At 35.2% G+C, this 27,022-nt stretch overlaps 1 protein-coding gene and 1 long non-coding RNA gene across 4 annotated transcripts in view; one reads left to right on the top strand and one right to left on the bottom strand.

Moving 5' to 3' along the window:
• The window catches only part of GALNTL6 (polypeptide N-acetylgalactosaminyltransferase like 6), a 1,246,491-nt gene that overhangs the window by 101,274 nt on the left and 1,118,195 nt on the right, over positions 1-27,022 (top strand). The window lies entirely within an intron of this gene.
• LOC134736425 (uncharacterized) lies at positions 11,174-13,009 on the bottom strand. Of its 2 annotated transcripts, none has more exons than XR_010120430.1 (2): positions 12,503-13,009; positions 11,174-11,372 (listed from the first exon to the last, which is right to left on the bottom strand). It is a non-coding gene; the product is annotated as an uncharacterized lncRNA (long non-coding RNA). The 2 variants fall into 2 exon arrangements; XR_010120431.1 differs by having other exon boundaries at positions 11,174-11,419.

Genomic DNA, 27,022 nt, shown 5'->3' on the forward strand with positions numbered 1-27,022 from the left:
CCAGGAAAGTTCCCTTTGGGGTTTTATACTAACTATCTGTGAAATATCTACTTAAAAAGAAAGAGACCTATATTTCCACTGGTTGACAGTGGTTATCCCAACAAGAAAGTGGTTATTTTCAACAAGAAAGGAAAAACAAAACCGACTTCAGTGCATTTACACGTTAAAATGTAATATACTGAAAATTTATTTAATATTAAAGGGAAAATGTACTTTTTTTTTTTTTTGAGATGGAGTCTCGTTCTGTCACGCAGGCTGGAGTGCAGTGGTGTGATCTCGGCTCACTGCAACCCCCACCTCATGGGTGCAAGCTATCCTCCTGCCTCAGCCTGGGATTATAGATGCGCACTACCACGCCCAATTTTTGTGTTTTTAGTAGAGAGGGGATTTCACCATGTTGGCCAGGCTGGTCTCAAACTCCCGACTTCAGGCAATCTGCCTGCCTTGTCCTCCCTAATTGCTGGGATTACAGGCATAAACCACCACGCCTGGCCAAAAATGTACATATTTATGAATAAAATCACACTTAATATATTAACTTCCAGAAAAGTAAAAATGATAATAAAAACTATGAATAATGATTATAGATACTTAGGACAAACTATGAATAATGATTTTAGAGACTTAGGACAAATTTTTGATCCAATATTTTGGAGTGTTTTTTTACATGGTTTGATAGGATCTTTTAAGCTGGTAATCTGAAAACTGGGCATACTCAGAAGAATCATTTTCAGTTATATTTAATATGTTGGTGTAATAGATATCAGTTTATATATAAATATTTCTGTGTTTTTCTGGACATGTATATATACAAAAGTTATTTGTTATAAAGGGAATATGGACAGGATATCAATACAGAGTTTTAAAGTTCCAAAAAATTAAAAACATGGGATATAACTTATAATTGAATTGTTTTAAAATAAATTTTCTATACAAATGTATGTTCATATATCTTCTTACCCTTTACTGTAATTTATTGAACGGCACAGCATCATTTTATGTAATTAATAAGCATTGGAAGACAAGAGACTCCAGCTTTACTTCTGCCAGGCATTACCTAGAATTTCTAATTAGGCCTATGTAAATAAATGCATGGATGTATACATATTGTCTGTAGTTAATCCCTTCTGATTGCCCTCATTCATTATATGCCTTCTTGGAATAACTGAGGATGATGCTTCCTGTACGTAGGGGTTGAATGCAACCTCAGAAATGTTCTGAACCTCTCTCTGAATATATGATACTAAAAATACTAAAGGGAGTGATAGTGATTCTAAATAAAATACTTTTTATCTTTTAGTTTTGATCTTAATTTGTAAGTAATCATCACAATGAAAAATGGATTATTTATCTGACACTCAAGTGCTAGCAAGTAACATTTTTCACTACACTGTTTTCCTAAATGTATTATTTTAGTATTTCTGCATGTGTACCATAAGAATTTGTTAAAACGTTTGTGAATAAAGTATTGTCAAAACAAAAAAGCATTTACATGTAGTATTTCATTTTTTGCTAGTTTAGTGTCATAAGAAGTAACAAGTAAATTATTTTTTCACAGCTGAAATTTTAAGGGTCAGAAAACCTCATTTGTCACAGATTATTGAGGAGAGGCGCTGTGAGCCTCAGTCTCTGCTTTTTCCCAACACTTGGACTTCTGACTTTTCACATAACTTTTATATCTGTAAACACCTTAATTCTTGAAACCCAATGTTTATATTGTAACTGATGAATAAAATAGTGAATTGTAGGGAGAAATACATATGCAAAGGAAATGAAGATTTTCTTCTTTTTAGAAAATTATTACCATTTTTAGAACATAAATATGCTGGACAAAGAAATATATTTGAAGAGGCATTAACAAGCACTATCATAAGCATTTCTTATTCATATTCTACATTTAAGATATCATTCTTTTTGAATAAAAATTAATTATTGATTATAGTTACATTATAGATTCGTCGAGATAGATATGATATTGTGATACATGTATACAATGTTTAACATATAAACTAATTACTTAGTTTTGGGATCTAAAATATCTAGAAAAGAGATACTGAAAAAAAGCAAATACTTTGCAGATTTAGTTGTATTTTTTGTTTCCTCCACTTTGTATAGAAGCTGCCATATTTTTTGTTATAATCACAATATATGTCATGACATAGTGAAAAGGCTTTCATAGCTTCATGTTGGAAATGCTATTTGTGGAAAATAGTAACTTCAAAGGCTTATATGTATCCTTTCATATATACTGCTGGAAATGCATTGGAATAAATCATTTTCCTTGAATGATGAAAGTATCAAAAATGTAGGTGCGTTCAGACATAAGTCTGACATGTACTCTGACTTTTATCTCATTAAATCTTTGCTATGTTTGTACAACTGGCTTCCTTTAATATTTCAGACCCAGAACTTAAGCCCCAAGTCAAAGTTTGAAGTGAGTTAATCTATTCAGCACTTCTTCATATGTATTTTGAATGCATTTCTATTTCCAGACTTCTTACTTGAACATTACTTTAGGGGAAAAAGTTTCATTTTTATTTTAAAATGCAGGGAATTATAATGTGTTCTGGATTTACAATTCTGTTTCTCATTCTCTTGGTGTAAAGGCACTTTGTTATTGACCCAGGGGCAGCTATATAGTCTCTCTATATCCTGACCCTTTCAGAATCTCCAAAAGAACCCTCCACTAAAGCTTGGGTAAAGGAATAGAAGAAAATCACCTTTCTGCACCACCCACGCAGGGAGAGTTTAGGGATGTCAGTAATGGTATTGATGAAGACAGATGATGAATGTGGGAAGTGAGAAAAAATAAACACAACAGAATTTCTACCCCATGTATCTCTTCAGGGCCATCGGGGTTTTTACATTTTTATGATTTACATTTCTGGCTCAAACTTCCCAGGATGAGTCTGTCACTCTTAGAACCATAGAAGTAATTTCCTAAGCGTGATTATGTGAATAACTTAGTTGCAAATTCTTCAGATATTAAAAGAGTGGGCATATATGTTTCACCCGTATTCCAGACATATCTATTGTCCCTTTCCAAAAACCAGAGTGTGGGGTTCCAGAAGCAAACAAAAAAAAAAAATTAAGGAATGTGAGCTCGGCAGGTTGCTCCCTGCTGACTTAAATATTCTGCTAATTTGCCAAGGATTTGAACAGAACTTTCAGATACAGTTAAGGCTCCATAAGAAGCCTTTGAATAGAACCCTTATCTTAATAAAACTGAGTAAATCAGATGAGTTTCATGTTAGCTCAGGGCCATTTATCAGCTTGAAGAGTGTTAATATTTCATGTAGGTCTAGCAATGACACCTAAGCAAAGTTGGGTTTGGAGACAGTGAAACAGCTACTACTTATTTCTCTTCCAAAATATTACTAATCACCCCTCCCCACTTCCACTAACAAACAGCTTTCTATCTGGAGCAAACTCATGTTTTCTTCATTTTAAGACTGATGAAAGGTCTGGGAGTCCCAAAACTATTTCTGGGGCTTTCATATTTCTAAGTTAACTAGCATTTTTTATTTTTTTATTGAACTTACAAATTATAATCAGAAGGCTGCTTATACACTTAGATGTGGAAACAACCAATACAAGTGGAATTACTGGCATGGTTTTAATATATTAATGACATTATATCCAGATAGTCAACTATATTCATAATAGAGACACACCTACCACCTGACAGAAGAGTTGACACCTTCTCAGAGAATACTTGCCCAAGCCCTGTCAATATTTGTTTCTATGATAGCTATTTTTTGTATCACCAAAAGCATCCAAACATTTTTTAATGGCAGGAATATGTTATTTCTTAACATATGTAACAACTTCTGTCAAGCCATAGAACAGTACTCATTGCCTGGGATTCACTGATCTCTTTTAAATCACATGTACCAAATCACATTTGACTCCTTCAATTGTATTGTATGCCCATTGTAAAATCTATCTCATACAATAATTTAAGGTATTATGTATTTTCATCTGTGTCATGTCTAAAATGTCATGACTGGCATGTATCTTTCTAATATTATTTAGTAATTAGAAATAATAGGATACCAATGTATGAAAACTGATGAGTCATGCTTTCAAGCTTTCATGTCTATTTTTTAAAGTCTTTTTAGTTACAAATTGACAACAATTTGTAATTAATAAATTATGTACCAGTAATCAAAGCCAATATCTCATTCAGAGCAGAAAAGAATTACTATGATTTTATCAATACCAGATCACCAAAGTAAATACTTATTGACTATGTGTCGACCATGTTTTTGTTTTGCTTTTAGGATAAACATACAAAGTGTATTGATCAATTAACACACATGTACATGCGCATAATTATCTGTCTCTTCTATCCCTCTATCTACCTTGTACCTATGCAGTGTGGGTAGATAGAGGGATGGAAGAGACAGGTAGATACATACATGCATATCTATACACAGTATACGTTAGCACACAATCACACGTATACTTAGCTTATAAAGAGCACAAGACATTATGCCATAGGTGACATTATCATTACTCTAGTCAATGAAACATATGAAAAGATTATTGTATCTTCAATTGTATTCTAGGGAAAAGCTGCAGAAATTTACAGCCAAAACAAAGCTATGAAATTCATCAATTGATTGTCAAATATTCTGAGAACAATTCTTATTGCCAATTATTTCTTCAGTTTCTAATTTTCTTAAATTGATGGTGCTCTCATTTTCAAAGGAGCTTTAAGATACTCCTGACAAGTTGTTTTTAAAGGACATCTTAACTGCTGTTACTAATTCACCTAGTGCAATCCTTCATTTAAAAAAAGTCCTGCTGGTTTGTCTTAAAAAATAAATCTTTCTAAAGTTTCCAAACTCTATATTTGCTTAGAGAACACAAAGGAGAAATAAAATAAAATATATATTATGTTACGATTATTTTTCTTCAAAGAAAAGCTGGGTTAAAATTCTGCATCATTGTTATGGTTGTCCAAAAGCTTCTAATTTTGTAATTATTTAATATTTACTATCCCTGCCATTAATTTGGCTATAACAGAAATTATAGTTTCATAGTGTGCGTGTGTGTATGTGTGTGTGGTGTGTGGTGTATGTGTGTGTGTCTTATGTGAAAAGCAATTTTGTGTGGCATATTTATTTACACTGGTTTTTCTTTTGTTTCCTTTCATGGGGCTGGGCCAATAAGTTTCTTAATGATGAATTTAAGAAATTCCCATTTCTAAATAAAAGGTAGTTAGGTTAATACGCTGCCCTTCCCTTACTGATAACATATCTAATAATAAGAATATCCATTTTAAATTCAATTACAGCTAACTTTGTGATAAACATATGGTATATTTTTATAAAAATAATTCATCATTTATAACAACCTCCAGAAAGTGAATCATTGCTACTATAACTTGATAACAATGTATTTCACCTTTTAAAAATGCATGCTGCACAATCTGGTGCTAATAAAAACATTATCACTAAATGTACTGGATAAGGGATTCATGAAATAGTGACACATTTTTATTTATTGTGTGGGGTTTTTTTTTACATTGCTCCTTTTAAACTGATGCATTAGCTGAGTTATATATTCAATTATTCATTCTGAGTTTTTCTCTGAATTCTCTTTTTTGGAATACTGCAGAATAATTTGAGGTAGTTTAAGGGACTAACTACACATCCTTCTGCCTATTCTCAGACTGGGACCATGGAAAGAAACTCAATAGAATTGTTTATTTAACATTGTTTTTATAACTTTAGTATTTATTTTCCTGATTTGAAATTTATTTTTATTAACTGCTGATTACACTACACCTTACTATTTAATATAGACCTCCTTTTATATGCTAATAAATAATATGCTTTGTTTTATATTTATCGAGATGAATGATAAAACCACATTCAATGTTTTCTTATTCTTTATCGTCTCAAGATACATAATTGTATTTACTTACTCCAAAACCCCAAATTACTTCATTGCTAAAATTATATAAATTGTTGTGTAAAAATCTCTAAGACCAAAAAGCATAAAAAGCCAAGAGAAATTACCACAAATATAAACAATATTTATATAGAGAGAGGATAGGAAGGAAGTAGAGAGAATGTAGGTCAACTACTAAATAAATATGGAGAAACACCAAGTTCAAAATATTGACAGAAACAGCCTTTAAAGCAGTTTTGTTCCGTTTGTTTTGTTTCCATTTATGGACAGTTCTTCATAATAATTCTTTTTCTTGACTACTGGTTAGAGACAGGGTTGACTTGCAGTTTTAAAGAATGTACTGTGGCACTGGGTCAGTGAAATATGCCTGTTATGGTGTTGCTGACTGTAGAAGGGGCTGAGTTTCACTTCAATACCATAACCACTGAGCTGGGTTTCTGTTGACCCTGACTTTTTTTTTTTTTTGAGACAGAGTCTCGCTTTGTCACCTAGGCTGGATTGCAGTGGCATGATCTTGGCTCACTGCAAGCTCAGCCTCCTGGGTTCACACCATTCTGCTGTCTCAGCCTCCAGAGTAGCTGGAACTAAATACTACAGGCACCTGCCACCACTCCTGGCTAATTTTGTTGTTGTTGTTGTTGTTGTTGTATTTTTAGTAGAGATGGGGTTTCACCATGTTAGCAAGGATGGTCTCGACCTCCTGACCTTGTGATCCACCCACCTCGGCCTCCCAAAGCGCTGGGATTACAGGCGTGGACTCTGACATTTTTTAAAAAGGCTTACTGGAATTATATCTCAGTAGCCATTTGCAACTCTTCTCCTTTTAGCTACCAGGACAGTATTAGGTCTTGTTTGCTTTGTGTGTGTGTGTGTGTGTGTGTGTTTTAAGTTCTTCTTGCTCTTGCTTTTATAAAGTTTTCAAAAATAACAATAACTTAAGAATTAGCTTTTTCAAATTTACTTTAATGAATGCTTATCTAGTTTATCCAATCACAGAAACCGGATATTACTATAAGGTACTTGAAGAAGTTTATTTAATTAGGATTTTTTTCTAAAGTAAATACAACAAAATTATTGGTTGAAAATAACTCTTACTTACTGAATATATCTGAGCCAGAAATGATTGTAGATGCTCAGGATGTAGCAGTAGAATAAAGAGGCAAAGTGGTCCCTGCTCTGGCCTCTGGGAATAAAAGAACTAAACACATAAATTGGTTTAAAAAATACACCACACACATACACAGACACACACACACACACACACACAGAGTTTGTCCATTGGTGATGACTACTATAAAAAATAAATAAATCAGGGAAGGAAAATAAAGATTTCCAAAGGACCAGAGGAGTAACTGCAGTTTCACAGGAGCATGAGAGATTTGCTAAAAAAGTGACATTTGTGCAAAAACGTTATGAGGTGAGGGAGACAGTTAGAGGGAAAATGCGAAAACTTTGTGGTGGGAGAGTGCTTGACACATTCAAGGAAGAGCAATGAGACCTAGGTGGAATGATGGACTATTTAGAGTATTTATATAAAAGGGATAAGATTATGTAGAGACTTTTGGGCCACACAGCACATTGTGATATAATTATCTATGTAGCTGCCCTTTTTTTTTTTTTTTTTGACTCTGAGTGCTGGAAAAGCACGATCAGGTGCTATTCATCTTTGAGTCACCAAAGCATAGCACATGCCTCTCACAGGGAAGGTATTCTGTTGGCTTGCAGTGAGATTTGGATCTCAAAAGGTCCAATTCTCCTTGTTCATCAGAACATGACTAGAAGACAGAGTGGCACCCATCTCTACAGACTCTGGTTTATTGGATGGGGCCACTGTATAAATTTCCTGTGGCTGTGGTAGCAACTATAACAAATTAGGTGGCTTGTAACAAGAAGTCAGGTTGCACCCACACCTGGGAGGAGACGATTACACAAAAGAATGAACACCAGGACGTGGAAATAATGAGCTCCACCTGTAGTCTCTCCAGCACACATTGTATCTTAGAAGCTGGAAAGCTCCGTGGGCACTTATCCCAGCCTAGTGGGTTAGGGATGGTTTCCTAGAAGACACCAAAGATATGTGAATGAAATGCAGCGAGAAAACTAAGATTTAGCTAAGCAAAAGAAAAACAGGGCAGAGAAGAAAGCTGGAGCAAATGTATTGACGCGCAAACAGGAGTATGTGCATAGAGCTCCTGGTAAAGGGTGAACAGGGGCTCAGGCAGAAGCCAGGAATCAGGGACTGGAGAGCCAGAGAGGATGTTCAAGAACTCAAATGCCTAGAAGGATTTTACCTAAGGATGTCGCAGTGCCTGAGATAGGCTTTTTAGATAGAAATTCTGATTAAAATATGAAAAGGGATTCCTTTGTAAAAACTAGAGGCAATAACACCAGTTAGGAGGATAATTCAGTGATCCAGTCAAAGATAATGGCCTGAATTAAGACAAGCGAAGTAGAAACCAGGAAGGAGAAGAGAGTGGAAAAACCTCAGGGAACCATAAGAACAAATCAAAGAGTGGTGATTCATTACACTTAGAGTTTGGGAAAAAACTAGGTGTCTAAGACATCCCGCTCAGATTTTTGGCTTGTATACAGAATGAATTAAAAAGGCAACCTTACTTAGACTTTGAATAATTTTTATTTTGATATATTTCATTTATACCATTTTAAGTGACTGCATATCCATTTTAGAATTGTTTTCTGGGATTCTGATGAGGGAAAATCCCTTTTCTAGCAATCTTTAATTTGAAGCTTCAGTTGTCAACACAGAAAACACTTATTTTAAAAATTAATGTGAAAGAAGCATTTTGTTTTTCTTTGTATTGATGATAATAAGTAACTAGGGGAAAAACTGAGCTATTTTTACTTAAAAAGAAATATTTCTTATAGAGAGGTGATCATAATAATTAGATGAACAGAAATATTAAAGTACTTCTTATATAGTTTTTATAAAATATACTGCCAGCATTTATGTGGCCAAAGATACTTTTTAAAGATTCATTATTTAAATTTTCAAATTTTAATTATGAGGCATCTGAAAGTTTACAAAGATATTATCACTGACACACATGTGCACATAAGTAAGATTAAATAGATGTTAACGCCATGCCTTATTTACTTCACGTCATTCCTTTATCAAAAGACATAAAACATTACATTTATCTCAACCTTCTCCTCCCTCCTCAATTCCTCAATTAAATTATATGCTTAAATTGCTACAAATAATACCTACTTATTTTTATATACTTTTATCAAACATATTTATTTCATCAGTTATCTATATTGCAGTTTCAATTTTCAAATGACAAATAGTAGGATGATGTACTTGTTATTTGGCAATGCAATTTTTCACTGAACATATATGTATATTTCTTTTACATTTCCATGTTGTTTCATGTAGATTCCAATTCAGAAGGCTATTGTATGTGCTCTCCACATTAATTTATTCATTAGGTACAGAAGACTTGTCCTTTCTACTGTTTTTCTAATGTGTCTTTGTGCATGTCTCATTGTGTATTAATATGTTAGAATTCCAACTGCTACTTATGGAATTTTTAGATTTTGGGGTATGTACACCTTCAACTTTGCTAGGAATCCAGAACGCATTCCCTGGCTTCCATGAATATAAATGAGTTCCCATCTCCCGTCTCTTCACTAACATTTGTTACTAAAAAAACTTACAATAAAAGCATTACTATCTGATGGATATGCAAGATATCATTATCTTCATAATTTGTATTTACTTTGCAACACATTACTCCAAACATTATTTAATGCACTTCTTGTCCTTTTGGTTTCTAACTCTGTAAATTTCATGTCTGTATCTTTGATTATGTTTCTGTTGAGATATATGTTTTCCTTCCTGATTAGCAAGTTATTTTTATTTTCTGGATACTAACTGTTCATTAATTTTAGCTTTTACACATAGTTTCTACTTTTTCGTATGTTTAATTTTTGTTTATGACATTTTGATATTTTTAATCCCCCCTTAAAGATCTCCTTTGTTGATGTTGTTAAAATGGTCCTCATATTTCTTTTAGAATGTTTAGTCTATTTTAAACTATAAGTAATTTTTATTTTCTGTTGAGTGTTAAGGGGTCGTGATTTTTTTCTTTGTACATAAGGAACAGCTACCTGCTTCAGCACAACTCATGAAACAGTGCTGACATTCCCACTGAAATAGGAAAAGTGTCTAGTATTTTCATTCTGTTCCATTAAGAAAATTCCATGTTGTTTTAAGAAATATAAATTTATAATAATGTGTTCTAACTGGTAAGATGCCTTCTTCAATGTACCTCAATTATTTGAAATTCTCTTGGGTGTTGTAGATGTTTCACTTTTCTTTTTATGTTTTTAGAAGAAGAATCAGCTTGTTACATTTTAACAATAATATTCTGTAGATTGAGGTTGGAATTGTTTTGAATTTAAAATTTCCCTCCCTTTACAGAACTGAGTCTATGATTGAAAATACTATAGATTTTGTATTTTTCAATATCATTTTACTATTATCTGATATACTTTGATTATATTATAATTAGAGTAACTATCTTGGTGTCTTCTACGGTTTCTCTGTTCTCTCATACCCTATACACATGCCACCAAAGTTCCTGCATTATGTCATTAGGCTGTGCAGGATCTAGCCTTGGCACCTCTTTGTCCTCATTTCCTACCACTCTCTGTTTTGTCCTTTCTCTTGTTCTGCTCCAGCCACATGAGTCTTCTTGGTGGGAAATGTGAAAATCACATTCCTGTCTCAAAGGACATTAAAACATGTGATTCCCTTTGCTTGGAATACCACCCAGCACCTCTAACTGATCCTTTGCTTGTGTATTCCACTGCACAGCACCTGCAGCTGATCTTTGCATAGCTGTCTCTCTCATGTCATTCAGATCTCAGCTCAAATGCCGCTATCACACAAAGTCCTTTCTTCACCTTTCTTTAGTTCCTTGCATTAACTTTGGACGCCACTCGTCATTACCTATCTATTCATTACATATGTTTCTTTATTTCAGAAAAATTACCACTCACTGTGTGCTTTTAGTTCATGATCATATTCCCAGTATTAAAAAGTGACTCAGTAGCCACTCAATAAACATTTGTTGAAAAACTGAATGAAGAATCTACTCTTAAGTGCCATAAAATTATTTTAACTATGTTTTTTCAAATTACATCTTCAAATTGTTATTGGAGAATAAAAGCATAGGTGATATTTATAAAATACTATATATGAAAGAAGTGTTTAGTGCAAAATAAGTAGTGTTGTAAATAATTTTATTTATTAACTCATGGAATCCTCATGACAACAATATAGTCACTATTATTATTATTTCTTCTTAAAAGATGGAGAGTTTGAGGTCACGGAGTTTAAAATTTTTCTTCTCATCACTTAACAGTAACAATGGAGTACCTTGGATGCAGTGGAACCACTGTGCTGTGACTCCAGTGCCTGGAGGCTAGAACACAGAAAGAGTGGTTTTAACCATGATCCCTGGTTTTCAGCCTAGGAAATAAAATTAAGAAACAGCTAGAAAATTTTAAGACTGCAAGGCTATCAAAAATACATGAATCATGTTCATTGCTTATGTACGACAACTAGCTTTCCCATATCCTGTTAACTTTCTCTTTCATATTTAAATTGTACAGAGGAAGTCACGCACCTTATGACAACATTTTGGTCAATGACAGACCATGTATACAACAGTGGTCCCATAAGATTATAATACCGTATTTTACTTTCCCCTTTCTGTGTTTAGATAGGTTTAGATAGGCAAATAGCATTGTGCTCCAGTTGCCTACAGTATTGAGTACAGTAACATGCTACAGGCTTGTAGGCTGTAGGCAATAGGCTACACCATAGAACATAGGTGTGTAGCAGGCTGCACGTCTACACCATCTGGGTTATTGTAAGTACACACTGTGATGTTCACAGAAAAATGAAATCACCTAATGACACATTTCTCAGAATGTATTCCCATTAAGTGACACATGGCTATGATATGAAAAATTATACCACAATAGAATGCATCATTAATATATTCTACATTTCATAATCACGTATTTTTATGAAAAATTTACTATCACAGAATATCATTTGCCACTTCATTTTTATTGTTATTATTATTATTTTTGAGATAAAGTCTCTGCTCTGTCATCCAGGCTGGAGTGTAAGTGTAGTGGTGCAATCAGGACTCACTGCAGCCCCCACCTCCCAGGCTCAAGCCATCCTCCCATCTCAGCCTCCCAAGTAGCTGAGAACTAGAGGTCCATGCCACCGTGCCCAGCTAATTTTTTACATTTATTTTTGTAGAGATGGGATCTCTCTATATTGCCCAGTCTGGTCTTGAATTCTTGGCCTCAGGTGATCTTACTGCCTCAGCCTCCCAAAGTGCTGGGATTTTAGATGTGAGCCTCCATTTTATTTTATACATAAAATGTCTTACAATAGTTTAAATATTAAGACTCCCTCAAGAATATCTTCGTGATGTGAGAACAAGGGCCAACTAGACTTGCCTGGCACGTCCCAGACCCCCACCCCGCCATCAACACAAAAACCCAAAGCAACAAATACACAACTGTATTTTACCTGGAGTGACTGAGGAAGTGCACTGGAGAGTACCCATATGGATCTGCACAATGGCGTGGCCTTGAGCAGCTAGCCAGCCCGCTGTACTTTCACTGCTCGCTCCTGGCCTGGCAGCCAATCTGGTCAGACCGCACCTCACTGCAGAAAGTGCTGCACAGCTGCCCAGCCCCACACCCTGGCTGCCCTGCTGGAGGCATTCACGAGCACCCACCCCTGGCCTGAAAGGGGCCCTGCCTTCCTGGAGAGACTGCAGCAGCCACCCAGTCCCATGGTGCCTGTGCAAACCAATACCCAGGCCAACAGTGAATCTAGCAGTAGCCCCAACTCCCTGGAAAATGCAAGACAGAGCTGTGTGGTCCCGCTGCACTTGCACTCACACCTGGCCCAACAGCCGGGCCAATGTCTGCCCCATGTCCCCAGAAAGTCCGTCACTGAGCTGCCAGCCCCACTGAATGTACCTGCACGTGGCCTGAAAGCTGGTTCAGAAGTGAACTAGCCGCCCCCGCCCCCGCCAAGGCTAGTCCCGTTGCACCTGCCCTGAACATGCCTAACAGCCAATGCGGCAGTGGCCAGCCTCCTGGATATACCACCACATACCTGCACCCAACCCTACAGCCAGTTGGCTGGTAGCCTCCACATCCCAGGAGAGCACACGGGACAGCCTGTGGGTCCTCCACACCAATACATGCCCAGTCCAACAATCAATGTGGCACCTTCGTCTCCAGCAAAACCATGCCATCACCTTCACAAATTCCTGTAACCTAGGCCACTTGGGTAATCGCAGACCTCACTGATGAAAATTACAGCTGAAGAAACTGCAAGAAGACCATGCTACTGAGTCCACCCAGAACCGCAGCCTATGTGCCACACTCAATGAACACCCTAGGACTCATCTGCAAGAAAGAGTCTCAACAAACTAGGCATAGGAAGTATTTAACTTAACACAATAAAAGCCATATATGGCAAACCTACAGCTGTCATCATACTGAATGGGGAAAAGCTAGCAGCTTTTTCTTTAAGATCAGGAACAGGGCCAGGTGCGGTGGCTCACGCCTGTAATCCCAGCACCTTGGGAGGCCGAGGTGGGCGGATCACCTGAGGTCAGGAGTTCAAGACCAGCCTGGCCAACATAGTGAAACCCCATCTCTACTAAAAAATAAAAAATAAAAAAATAGCCAGGCGTGGTGGCAGGCTCCCATAGTCCCAGCTACTTGGGAGGCTAAGGCAGAGAATCGCTTGAACCCAGGAGGCAGAGGTTGCAGTGAGCTGAGATCGTGCCACTGCACTCCAGCCTGGGCGACAGAGTGAGACTCTGTCTCAAAACAAACAAGCAAACAAACAGATCAGGAACAGGACAATTATATACACTTTCACCACTTTTATTCAACATATGACTAAAAGTCCTAGTTACAGCAATTAGGTAAGAGAAGGAAATAAAAATCATCCAAATTGGATGTTGATGTTCTTGCTTAAGTCTTTAGTGGGAATCTCTTGAGAAATGCACATCAGAGTAATCTGCTAGCTTCTCTGTTTTTCCCCAGAATGGTTTAGTAATGCCATTTGGTTTGAATTCCTAGTAGATTCATAAAGAACTTTTCCAGTTCTGCCTGCAGGTGGCTATTCAACTACACCTTGCCATTTAACAGTGTCTTACACTTTTATTTTATTAGTAGTATTATTTTTAGAGACAGGGCCTCATTCTGTTGCCCAAGCTGGATTGCAGTGGTGCAATCATGGCTCACTGAAACCTTGAACTCCTGGCTTCAAGCAATCCTCTTGCTTCAACCTCCCAAAGTGCTTGGATTATAGGCATGAACCACCACAACCGGCCAAGCTTTCACTCATAATATGGGTCTAGTCCAGCAGAATTTTACTGAGCACCCTTGATTGCAGACACATAGAGAAGTATCCCAGGACATTCTTGTTGACAGTTCTACTCTGAATTAATCGAAAATTTGCATTTTTATGTGAAGCTATAGATTTAACATATGGTAGTCACTTTCCTGTTTACTAGTGTTCTAATGCTGATTTTTAAGTTAATTTTAAATTTCCAACTGTTAATGACTGAAAGTTCAATTGTAGATTAGTATTAAAACCAAGGATTATATCTATCACTGCTTTATATAAAAACAATTGTCAAAGATATTCTGATACTGTGTGGTTAGTCAAATTTGAATATCAACTAGATGTTATAACATGATAGTAAAGAGGATTAAAAATGTGCTGTATCCATTCCTGGTTACTTTTGAACTGTGTTCAATGTATTTCAGCTGTCACTTGTTCACTGCGTTATAAGAATAATTATTAAGAATGAAGCTAAAAAAACGCACAGTTCATTAAACTAAAATCCTTAATTCACATTTGTATGTTGTGAGTTAGTGAAATTTGTTTTCAAGAAAAGCTTGATTTCAGAAAAATCTAATTACATTGTTATACTAAAAGTTATCAGCTTTATCATTATTTAATGGAAAGTGATAACTGATAGAACTGTTTATAGTCATATATTATAGAGTGATGTTTTTCATTTAATAAGTTTGTTGGAGAAGACAACATAGAAATATTTAATGGGGGCTGCTTCCCTAGAGTTAAGGATATTTTTTGTGAGGGTGACTTTAAATAATATTTTAGAAAAATATAGGTATAGGTGTGAAAACTATAACTGCTTTCCAATAGCGTAAATAGCATACACACATACTAATAGAGTACCTTTGATGGCATACATGTCCTAGTCTTTCTAGTCACTACTGTTTTGTCAAGGTTACTACAACAATTTTGAAGCTTGGCAAATGAAGTTACAATATATAACCTGGTACCTGCCTTTTTTCTGTAGTCAACAGCCAAAAAGTGAATTGTGCTTGGTGGAAACCAAGTGTTGTAAAAAAATAAAAGATTATTGACTCTGTTCGTTATCAACTGTGAACAGCTGCACAGGGAAGCTGGAAGCCAGTGGGCCCGCCAAGCACCTCTCTGAGACTGAAGCCATTTGGAGCCAGGTTGGAAGCAGCTGGAGTCTGAGGTGTCTTGTCTAGATAGCAGAGGTTCTGCATGGCTCTTGAAGAAATGGGCAAAGGACTTTATAGAGAGAAAGTCCTTCCAGAGTTCTTGGCACAAATTCATCGACCTATTTCCTTTGTGTATGTTACTGTTAAAATGAGTAGAGAAACAAGACACAAAATAAATCAATGAGATGTTTAGAGAATGAAATAGAATGGTATACACATCTAAGTTTAGAACTTCAAGAAACCTTGGCAACATACCCCAATTTCTTTATTTTATACATAGCAACACAAATGTCCAGAATAGATGAAGAAATTGCATCTGATAATACAATTGGATCACCAGGGATCTGGAATATGTATCTAAATTGCTGGCATCCATATTCAATACCTTTTCCAGGTGTCCTAAATCCTTGTGCTCAAAATGTGATCTGCAGAACAGCAGCATCAGTATCACCTGTGTGTTTGCTAGAAATTCAGAATCTCAGGCTCATTCATAGACCTATGAATTAGAATCTCCATCTTAGCAAGATTGCCTCTGTATAGGCTGTATTAAATTATTGAAAAGACTTATGCATGATAACTATGTTCTTGAGTGATAAAGGTGGAAAATTGCGTTCTGTACAGTAGGAAAAAATCTTCAGATCATCCATCCATTATAACGTTTAGTTTATTACATTGTTAATGTCAGCCACTTGTTTGATTTTAAATGAGTCCCTCTCTTAATACAGTAATTTGAGCTCATGGTAAAATAAGAATATTTCTGTTTTTCAATAAGCATACTTTTAAATTTATAGAAAGACCTGGGTGCTGTCAAAAATTTTAGTTTAAGCCATAAAATAAACAGATTTTAATGAAATGTTTTGTTAGCTTTCATATAGACAAATGAGTTTTAGTTTATTTTCTATTGTTGTCTTTACTACTTTACAAACATAAATATTGAAATTACTCAAGTATCTATGAATGAGAAATAGTTATAAGCAAATTAATTGTTACTAACTGATTCAACAAATATTAACTTTAGGCACTATGCTAGATATGTAGTTTATTAGGGATTTATTTAGACTATTTTATTTTACATAAAATTCTGCAAAACAATTTGTGTTGTATATTTACTTAACTAAGACAGTTAACAAATGATTATGATTGGAGATATAATGCAAGCATTATTTTCATTATTTTACTAGCATTTTTTTTTCTCTTGTTATAATATTGATTCAGGTTAACCAGTAGCAGTCACACGAATTATAAACATCAGATTTACTATGTCATCTCTCTATAACCTATGATTCTAGAGCCAGTTTTCACTAATAGTTACTCAAGATTAGACAACATTTAGAAAATTCAGTTAATGTTCTTTTAGTCATACAATTTGGAAACACATTAAAGATTATTTATAGACTATAGTCTTTTCTCTTTACAATGTAGGGGTTTTCAAATGTTATAAACACCAGGGTACTTTCAAAAATTTATATTCCTGGACTACAGGTTAAAGTTTTTGGCTTCATTAACTTACAAGAATCTACTTTTAACATATCTTCTGTTTATTTCTATATACTCTGAAGGTGGAGTCCCTTTGGGATAAATAGGCTAGTGTATCTCATATCAAGAGATGATATGACTTCAGTTTCTTAAAAGCCTATTGGCGGACAGGTAGATGAAACTAAGATTACAGCATTGCTCTTGTCTGTGACATATGATTTGAAATGCTGACAAATATATGTAAATATTTAGGGGACATTTTAAGAACAATCCTAAAATAATCTAGAGCAGTGAATGCACATTCATAGAAGAGTTGACACTAATGGTACATTCTCTTTTTGGTAAAACCAGGAAGTGAAAAGACCCTTCTTTTATGTATGTATGTATATCTATGTATGCATTTACTTATTTATTTTTGAGACAGGGTCTCACTCCCGTCGTGCAGGCTGCAGTGCAGTGGTATGATCATGGCTCACTGCAGCCTCAATTTCCCAGGCTCCTGTGACTCTCTCACCTCAGCCTCCCAAGTACCTGGGACTACGGGTGTGCACCAGCATGCCCAGCTAATTTTTTTGTATTTTTTGTAGAGACAGGGTTTTACCATGTTACCCAGGCTGATCTTGAACTCCTGGGCTCAAGAAATCCTCCTGTCTCAGCCTCCCTAAGTGTTGGGATTATGGGCATGAGCCACTGCACACAGCCAAGACCCTTCTTTTAGATTTTTCACTAACAAAGTGGTTCATTTGGGAACTCTTAGAGCTAAAAGGCTAGAGTACTACAGATTCTGTTAATGTTTTTCTTCCTATATTCCTGTCATATTAACCAATTTCTCTTTAAATCTGCTTGGTGGAAACTGTGAAAAACTGTGAAGTTGAAATTTGACTTACTTTTCCCTTGCTTTCTCCACCTAAATTTTTTTTTCTACCCAAGAATGTCATATTCCTATGATCCCAAATCCTAGAGAGCTCTCTTGACCCTTGAAGCATTATCTGGTCTCCCATTCCCATGAGAAAATGCTGCCATGTTCTTTTATGCATGGGAGAGAAGCTCTATCACTTTTTTTTTTTTTTGCAGGATGAGAGATGCCAGTACTAAGTACCCTAAGTTGCTTGGGCAGTGATGTGAGAGGCACTTCTGGACAGATTCCAGTTAGATTTATAACCCTAAATTTTCTTTTCAAGATCCTCATCAAGCCAATCAAAGCAAGAGTAGATATTTGGAAATGCACGTCTTTGAAGTCTGATTTTCGCACTTTAAACCATGTAAGCTGGCACCTAGAGTTGGCCCTGTATAAAAATATAGTCAAGTTATATATTAGTGATGCTAGAGCGGAGTCATAGCAGAGAAAGCCAGAGGATAGCACCCAACAGACTGTTTGTAGCCTGATAAACTGAGTCTCCAGCATTATTGGAAGAAACTAATAAGGCTACATTGACCCTGTTGACTGAAGAAACACACTGACTCTTTCTTTTTTCTTTTTTGAGATAGGGTCTCAGTCTGTTGTCCGGGCTGGAGTGCAGTGGCATGATCATAGTTCATTGTGCAGCCTTGACTGCCCGGCTGAAGCAATCCTCTTACCTCAGCCTCCAGAGTATCTGGGACCACAGGGACATGCCACCACGCCTAGCTAATTTTTTAAATTATTTGTAGAGATGAGGTCTTGCTATATTGCTCAGGCTTCTATATTTTTGATAACACTTTTACCATATGCATCAGTCTTCAGGACAGCAAATATAAGTAAAATCCTGAATAAGTGTACCTCTGTAAATTTTATGGTTCCACTAGCTTGAAAATTCCTGGGCAGGTGTGTAGATAAATTTTGTGACTAGCATTTTTGTTGCTTTCTTGCTTGGGTAGGTAAAGAATAAAGATCTCTTTTTTACCAATACCTAGTCAGGGTTAAAAATTTGGTAGCCTTCATGCCAAAAGTGAGCTTCATGTCACACAGTAAGTGAAGCCGTATTAATAATACAAAAGTAGGATTTGGCATGACTGATCCTCAGAAAATATCTATCTGTGGATAATTCAGCATTATTGAACAGAAAACTTAGACAAAAAATTACTTATGATCTCCAGGTTGAAATACCAGTTTCCTACATTAGTAAGGAGGCTGTTTTTTAATGAACAAAGTAATGTGCATTCTAATGTGGCTCATGGTGTTGCCATAATCAAATTTCCCTTTTGGTTCAAAGACTATCATTTAATAGAAGTTTGAAGGCAAGCCAAGTACAATATAAATAGACCAAGTGTGTACAAAAACCTGTTCAGTACTTGGAAAAGGTGTGTAACATCTGTTCAAAATAGAAAGCACTGGTTCACTGGCTTAATTGGAGGTGTCCTAGAAGCTAATTTTTTTTTTCTTCTGCTCTAGCTGTTGATCTGGTTTTCCTCTCAGGTTGTTGTAATTAAGGGATGCATACTTCATATGAATTTGATGCAGATGAGGCCAAGAACATTTTTATAAGATATGGATTATTTCCTTTTATGCCAAAAGAGGGAAATCTATAGTGTTTCTAATATAATCAGTTAGTCTCTAGAGATTATTCTCAGCTAAAGTAATAAATTACTTTGTGAAGCACTCATTTGTGCCTTCAAGTTAACAGTACCGTTCTTCCCATAAAAGGGCTATTATAATCTAAACTTGTTGGAAACCAAGACAAATTATATAAAAATAACACAAGATATTTAAAAACCTATCATGGGATGAACAATGGACATATATCAAAGCAGGACATATATTTAATTGATTCATTTTTAGAAATAGTTTACATTGATATTCTGTTCTTCACTTTTGCACCTCAGAAGAAAACATATTCAAATGGTGAAGAAAAATATACATTGAGCTTCTAATTTGCTAACACTGTTGAGGAGAATAATAAAAGCCTCTATGATTACATCATAGAGTAGATATTAGTTCAAGGCTAACAGCACATCTTTAAGTCCAACCTCTAGCAACGCCAAATGAAACCTTCCAGCTGAACCTGCAGGATCACGCTTCACAATACAAGTACCCAAGAAAAATATCTTCTGGACTCATGTGCTTAGCTGTGAAGTAAGAATTTCTACTACTTCAGATACTGCTGGGTGGATGAATTCTCCTTCTCTATTATCTATTCTTCAGAGTCAGACTTGAAAGGGAACTAGGGAAACTTGCCTCAATTAAAACTTAACTATTTCTGGGGTAAGAATGTGGCTTTAGGGAAAGCAATTCACTGTTTGACATGAGTGCAATGAAATGACATTGAATTTTTAATAAGAATTACTACTGCTATTTTATTAATATTTTAGAATTACATCTCAGAAATCTTCCTTATTTTTCCAATTATGTAAGTCTATATGAAACAGCTGTGTATTCCTTAACAATTCTTAATTCATAGATAAAAATTATTCCAAAGGACTATTGACTCCATGAAACAATCGATTTCTAGAAAAGTATACAGCTTTGACTATAAAAGAGCATGCAATTTAAGAAGTTTACTTTTTGTATGCACATGTGATATATATACACATAAATCACTCTTTTCCCTTCTGTTTCTAGGCCTTTATTCTGAAAACTGGAGATTTCTGTGAAATCAAAAATCTTTATTCTCTTATTCAGTCTCATCCCTTACTTTATTCAGCTGCCACCAAGCAGTTGAAATAGAATTACGGAATCAGCTTCTAGGTGAAACAGTTTCACACCTTCTGATCAAAGAGTCTTCCAGAAAAATTGGTCAAATAAAGAATGGGTACATAGGCAAATGAAAAGTAGCGAAGTAAATGGAGTTCTGCTTGTGTCCAATGACGAGCAGGAAGAGCCCCAATTTTAGTGTTTTAATTATTTTCTAATGAATAAACATGGAAAAATATTTAAAATGGTTTTTTATGATAAAAAGGCTCAGTAATTATTAAACAAAAATCTGTCCCTGAATCCCTAAATTAGATGCATTTTTGTGGCTAATGCTGACAGGTTTTCTTTCAGATACTTGTATTGTTTCTCACTGTTCTGCCATGTGTTGTGTGTGTATAAACCTAGTTATTTCCATAACAAAGGCCACTTTTTACCTGTAGGCTTCAAAACACATCAAAGATGTTTAGGAACTGTTGGATTTTTTTCTTTTTTTTAAGTTTTTGAAACTTGCACATTTCTTTTCAATAACTTGTAAAGGTTCACACTGTAGAAATTTAACATTTCCTGGGTCTTTTCCAGTGCCTGCTTAGTCATTCCCCAGTCTCCAGCCCAAGGGAATGTTAAGTGTGAAATATCTCAGATTCTGCTCACCTCCTACCCCTGACAACAGTTATTGAATACAGAATTTCTATAGCCTCTGCCTCTTGTTTGAAGTTGTGACTCTTCATTCAACTTTTCTCCCACACTTGAATGCCAACATTATAGATCCTGCCATTTCTTTGTGTAGCATTTCTATGCAATACCCCAACACCCATGAAATTATGATATAATATTGTGTGCATGGACATCTAGGAAGCACCAATCCAGATTTTTATCCAGGATGATACCATAAAGATATTGCTTTGGAGTTTCCGGAAAAAAATCATCCTTGTAAGTGTGAATTAAAAGCAATGTTGAATAAATATAACCTGCACATTCCATTATAACTTAATTTTAAAAGTGAAAACTGAATTGTGACTAAAGTGAAGATAAGACACACTCTTTCTCTTAAAACCAATGTTTAGATTCATAGGTTGGGAAATCGAAGTGAAATGAATAGCACAAATATTAACTCCAATCACCGTGAAAGAAGCATTAGAATTTGCTATTCTGGAAAGCTAGGGCTATCATCCTGTCTAATGAAAGTAGAGGAAGAAATAAAAGCTAAAACACCTTTGAAAATCCATGGCTATGGGTGCGTAGGCTGCAGAAGTAGCAACTAAAGTGTAAATTGGTAGCATTTTTTAATCCAGGTTTCACATCTTGGTTTTCATAAGGTTTACTCATTTATAAGGATAAATAAATTATTACCATAGAAAGCTGCTATTTCACAATAGTAGGTGGTGGTGGGGAGGTATCTTAAGTTGACATTGATCTCAATCTCCTGAACATTTTTTCTTTGCCTTCACCAGAAAACCAGATATTTAAAATGGAAAAAAAAAAACAAATCTAATTCCAATAATTGCAGTTGGAAAAAAGAAGTAGTGGGGTAGCTAGTGGATTTGCTTTATTTTATGTTACTCATGATCAAATGTATGTAATAAATGGTAATTTGGTGTTACATTGGCATTAACTATTGCTTCCTGCACTGATGATTTTGCCAAGTGCTAATCAATATAGTGATTTTTTTGATAAGCCATCAATAGCTTTCTTTCTTGTAATAAATTATTTCATTAGAAAGTTTAATATACTATTCTTGGGTGTTAGATAAATACTATACCTCCTTTTATTACTCCTTGCTGTATGTACTAGCAAAATGTGTGAATTCATGATGATTTTGACTATTTATGTAAATGTAATTATATTTATAAAATTGTTAGAGTGCTAGTAAATGCATCCAGTGAAACAGACACAGAATGTATTTTCAATCTCATTAATTAATTAGAATACAGAATTTCTGTGTGGAAGTCCCCAAATCATGCAAACTGTGTTGAATTACTTCAGTACTGAAAGATTGAGATGAAAGATGAAAAGAAATGGACTATAGAACTATATGTTATATAGATTTAGGGTTATTATCTTTCATTGTCAAAATAAATATCTGCTAAATTAATAAAAATATAAATATTTGATAGAAAATTTGTTGTTTATCAGGATCAAAGTTAGATTATACAGGATACAGATAAACAATCTTAGATACATGACCTACCCACTAAGAACCTAAAAATCTAAATGGGATACAAATTTACATGCCTGAAACAATAAACAGACAAAAGTGATGATATACTCACTAGTAATAAGATGAATATGGAATCATATAATAAAGTCCTAAGTAGACTTCCGATGAAGCTATGAACTTCAGAGTCCCACAATCATATGTATGTGTCTTGGATTTCTTTTTTTTACTCACTGTACGGTCTTGGACAAATCACTTTACTTGTATGAATGACTGTTGCTTCCTCTGTAAAATAGAGTTGATTTCATCTATCTTGCATGTATGAGAATATTGAAAAAATTATGGAAAACACACTTCTAGTCATGTGCAGTGTGTTTGATAACATATATCATTATTAACTGTGAAAAAAACTGGAAAAAACATCATATTGTGTCCTCAGAAAAGACAAAAGAAAAGAAGGGACATTTTAATTTCTGAAACTATTGATAATCAAAGAGTCGGTGGAAATGGGAAGGGGATGCAAATAAGAATGTTGTATTAAGACCAATATATATGTCTGACTCATCTTTGGAGCTCACATTACCATAATACATATAGTGGTTGTTGAATGAATAATACAATTAAATGAATCAAGAAAATAGTGGGGAGTTCGGTTGACTACAAAAGTTTAATCTTCTGTAGCCACACAATATTGCTCTTGCCCTAGAAGATCTGAGCTCTTGAAAAAAGAGGTGAAGGGCCAGGCGCGGTGGCTCATGCCTGTGATTTCAGCATTTTGAGAGGCCACGGCAGGCAGATCAATTGAGGTCAGGAGTTTGAGACCAGCCTGCCCAGCAAGGCGAAACCCCGTCTCTACTAAAAAAAATACAAAAATTAGCTGGGCTTCGTGGCACGCATCTGTAATCCAAGCTACTTGGGAAACAGGAGAATGGCGTAAACCCGGGAGGCGGAGCTTGCAGTGAGCTGGGATTGCGCCACTGCACTCCAGGCTGGGTGACAGAGCGAGACTCCGTCTCAGAAAATAAATAAATAAATAAATAAATAAATAAATAAATAAATAAATAAAAATATAAGGCATGTATGCATTATAAGAAAATGTATAATCACTTTATAAGAATGTTATCTCATATAATACAATAAGCTTTTAAAATAATGTGAAGAATCGAGAAAATTAGTGATTGATTGGAGTGGAAAATTAAAAATAAAAAAATTTAAAAATCAGGAGTCAATACTAGAAGAATTAATAATCTACAGTCACTTCAGGATAAATTAGAGTCTATATTTATTTCATTATAGTAATATCATTAATAATAGCTACATTTATGTATAAACCTAGAGAGTCGTATGAATTTGGAAAGAACTTTCATGGATGGTTAAGCAGAGATGGAACCTGTAGCAAGCTCTCTGTATTGCGAGTGAAGCTTGACTCATTGTTGACTGTATTCATTGTAGAACTCTCCACCTCACAAGTGTCACATGCTATTTCTTCACAAGTACCATTTGATCTTCACCTTTATTTGAAAAAAAAAAAATTAGCCTATGCAATACTAGGAAACCATTAACCTTGCAATATTGCCAGTTCTCCCCAAACATTCTTCTCTTGAAATATGGTGCATTTTTCCCCTTGATGCACAGTGAATTTTAGTTTTCTATAAGATGCAAGATGTATAGGGAGAAAATTCTTCTGTAACATTGACAGTATGGGACACGTTAAAGCCAAGTGGCCTTTATATTTTCATTTTTCGGTAATGCCAGTTGTGTCATCACCACAGTTAGAATCTTTACAATTACTTTGAGGAAGTTCTTTATTCCACTGCTCCTTTAGATGGCCAGGGTTCTGCTGTAGCTTGGCAGGTTTTCCTACCTTTGAAAAAGGAACCTGATTCAGCAGCTTCTCTACCTACTTTTATGGTTCTTCACTCTCTGGAAAGAATTCATTGGTATTCTTGCTTCAAACTGGCAGAATTTTTTTCAGTTGGAGACCCTTCTAAGCAAAAATTGACAAAGAGGTATATGGCTTTATTTGTGAGTTCTTAAGAAAATTATGTGAAAATTCTGTCACTTTAACATAAACAGTATTCAGTAAACATTCAGAAGAAAGGAGTTAAAAAATAGAATTAATATAGATTTAAACATGCACATTATCCAGCATATAACACCTGTATTGTAACCTTTTGTAGCTATTAATAGCTTTCATGCTCAAAGTTTATTCAGGAAATAGTTGAGCCCTTTAGTGTCATTTTATTTCTTGGTTTATGCTATAGTGATTTTAACACATATAAAACGATATAACAAACATTTAAAAATAGTCTGCGTTCGGTGGCTCACGCCTGGAATCCCAGCACTTTGGGAGGCCACGGTGAGTGGATCACTTGAGGTCAGGAGGTCGAGACCAGCCTGGCCAACATGATGAAACCCGGTCTCTAATAAAAAATAAATAGATAGATAAATAAATAAATAAAAATAATATACAGAACTGTAAAGACAGAAAAATGAGGGGAGGAGGTATGCTATATGCATAACAGGAAGGTTGGTATCAGAAATCTCAAATGGCCTACTGCATGCCATGTGGCCATGATATTTTGTATTTTCCTATTTTGATTTTACTTTGATCTTAACAAAAAGCACTTTCCATGATAGGTCTTATTTGAACCACTGTTACTCTGCTTAATTCTAATACAATAATACACAAAATATGTAGGCTAGATTTCCTTGCTTGAGAAAAATGCTGTAGTGAAAGATTTCACTCCTAAGTCTGTTTATCATTCATCTACTGAATGGTTATAAGTTAATAAGTGGAATGAAGGATAGGATTGTTTGTTTTCTTTTTCACCTAAAGAATATTTTGTTTCAAGAGATGGACAATACAGGTTGCACCTAAGAGCCTGTAGGCAAGCCATCTGAGAAAGTTTTCTGCATGCAGCCATCGTAGGACCTATACGGCAGACAGGATATAGAATTATATACTCAATTATGAATGGATCAGCTGCCCCAAGTGTCTGATGTGATGGTTGTTTGAAAGGGTGCCCTGCACATTTGGCCATGACTTGCATCAGAACTCCTATTAAAAACTAAGTAATACAACTGAGGCTCAATCCATGGCACAGCCCAGCCCTCAAAATCAATATTCATGAGTAAGTAACTAAAAGACCGTGTTCCAAAAGCAGAGCCTTATTTACTGGTATGCCGTCTACACAAAAATGTTAGTATTATAAGTTGTCCACGAGTTCATTTTTTTCCATAGTTTCTCTCAAGGGGGTAGGATTGTTGTTTTATCATCAATTTCCACTTTCAGAAACATTCAGGAGTTCCCTCCCATCAAACAAACAAACACAAAAAAGCAATGGCATTAAATTCATTAAACAGTCGTTTAGTTTCTACAATGTCCAAAATATAAGTTCTTATGACAGAAAAAATATTCACAAGTACATCAGTAACCCTGGACATGATGCCCCTCGGGCACCAGACCTCGTCTGTGAGCAAGGTTTAGTTCCTGAAAGAGTCCCCTTCTCTCTCATCAGTAGCCTTCCAAAGGATTTCTATACCAGAAATAGAAGTCAACTTTTCATGCATGTATTGACTTTTAGGATTTCCAAGTTAGAGATGGAATTTTACTTCTTAATTGCTGAAATTCTTCTACAATATTAATACAGCAAAGTTTAGAAACATTACATATTAAATTTCTCACTACATTCAACACTCTGATAAGTAGCCATCTATATTCGTCTCTCTTAAAGTGTGTGATCTACTTGTAGGCATGCTAGACCAACTTACTCTCAACTTATTTTCTCAGGGCAATGTTATTGTAGAAGATCTTTTAAAAAATCTGTATTTGCTTGCTACTTGATTTCATCTGAATCCACTGGTCTTGCTCTCAACCATTTGTGTTCTTAATGCTTTCTCAGAAGAAAGAATTCATATGCTAAGAGAAACAAAAGATAATCACTTCTGAGTTAATGTTTTTCTTGAAGTTCAAATCCAGGGGTATAATTTTATTGCTCCCTTAGGATTTCTATAGATTTTCTTCCTATGGGTAGGCTTTTTTTAAGGTAAGCTATTTTTGACAATGCTATAGTTAAGAGGGTAGAATGCAAAGGTGGTACAATTTTCTTTATATGAACTTGTTAAGTGAATTAGCTTTCTTCTTTAACTCCATATTTGAACCTAAGCCTTCTAGAAATTATAGAAGAACATATTATATCCTAAACTAAATTGTGATAAGACTTGCCTTAGTAAAATGAAAATACTTTCTGGAGTCTGTGTGTAATTTACATACA

This window comes from Symphalangus syndactylus, chromosome 4 (assembly GCF_028878055.3).
Source record: "Symphalangus syndactylus isolate Jambi chromosome 4, NHGRI_mSymSyn1-v2.1_pri, whole genome shotgun sequence".
In the NCBI taxonomy this organism is placed as follows: Eukaryota; Metazoa; Chordata; class Mammalia; order Primates; family Hylobatidae; genus Symphalangus; species Symphalangus syndactylus.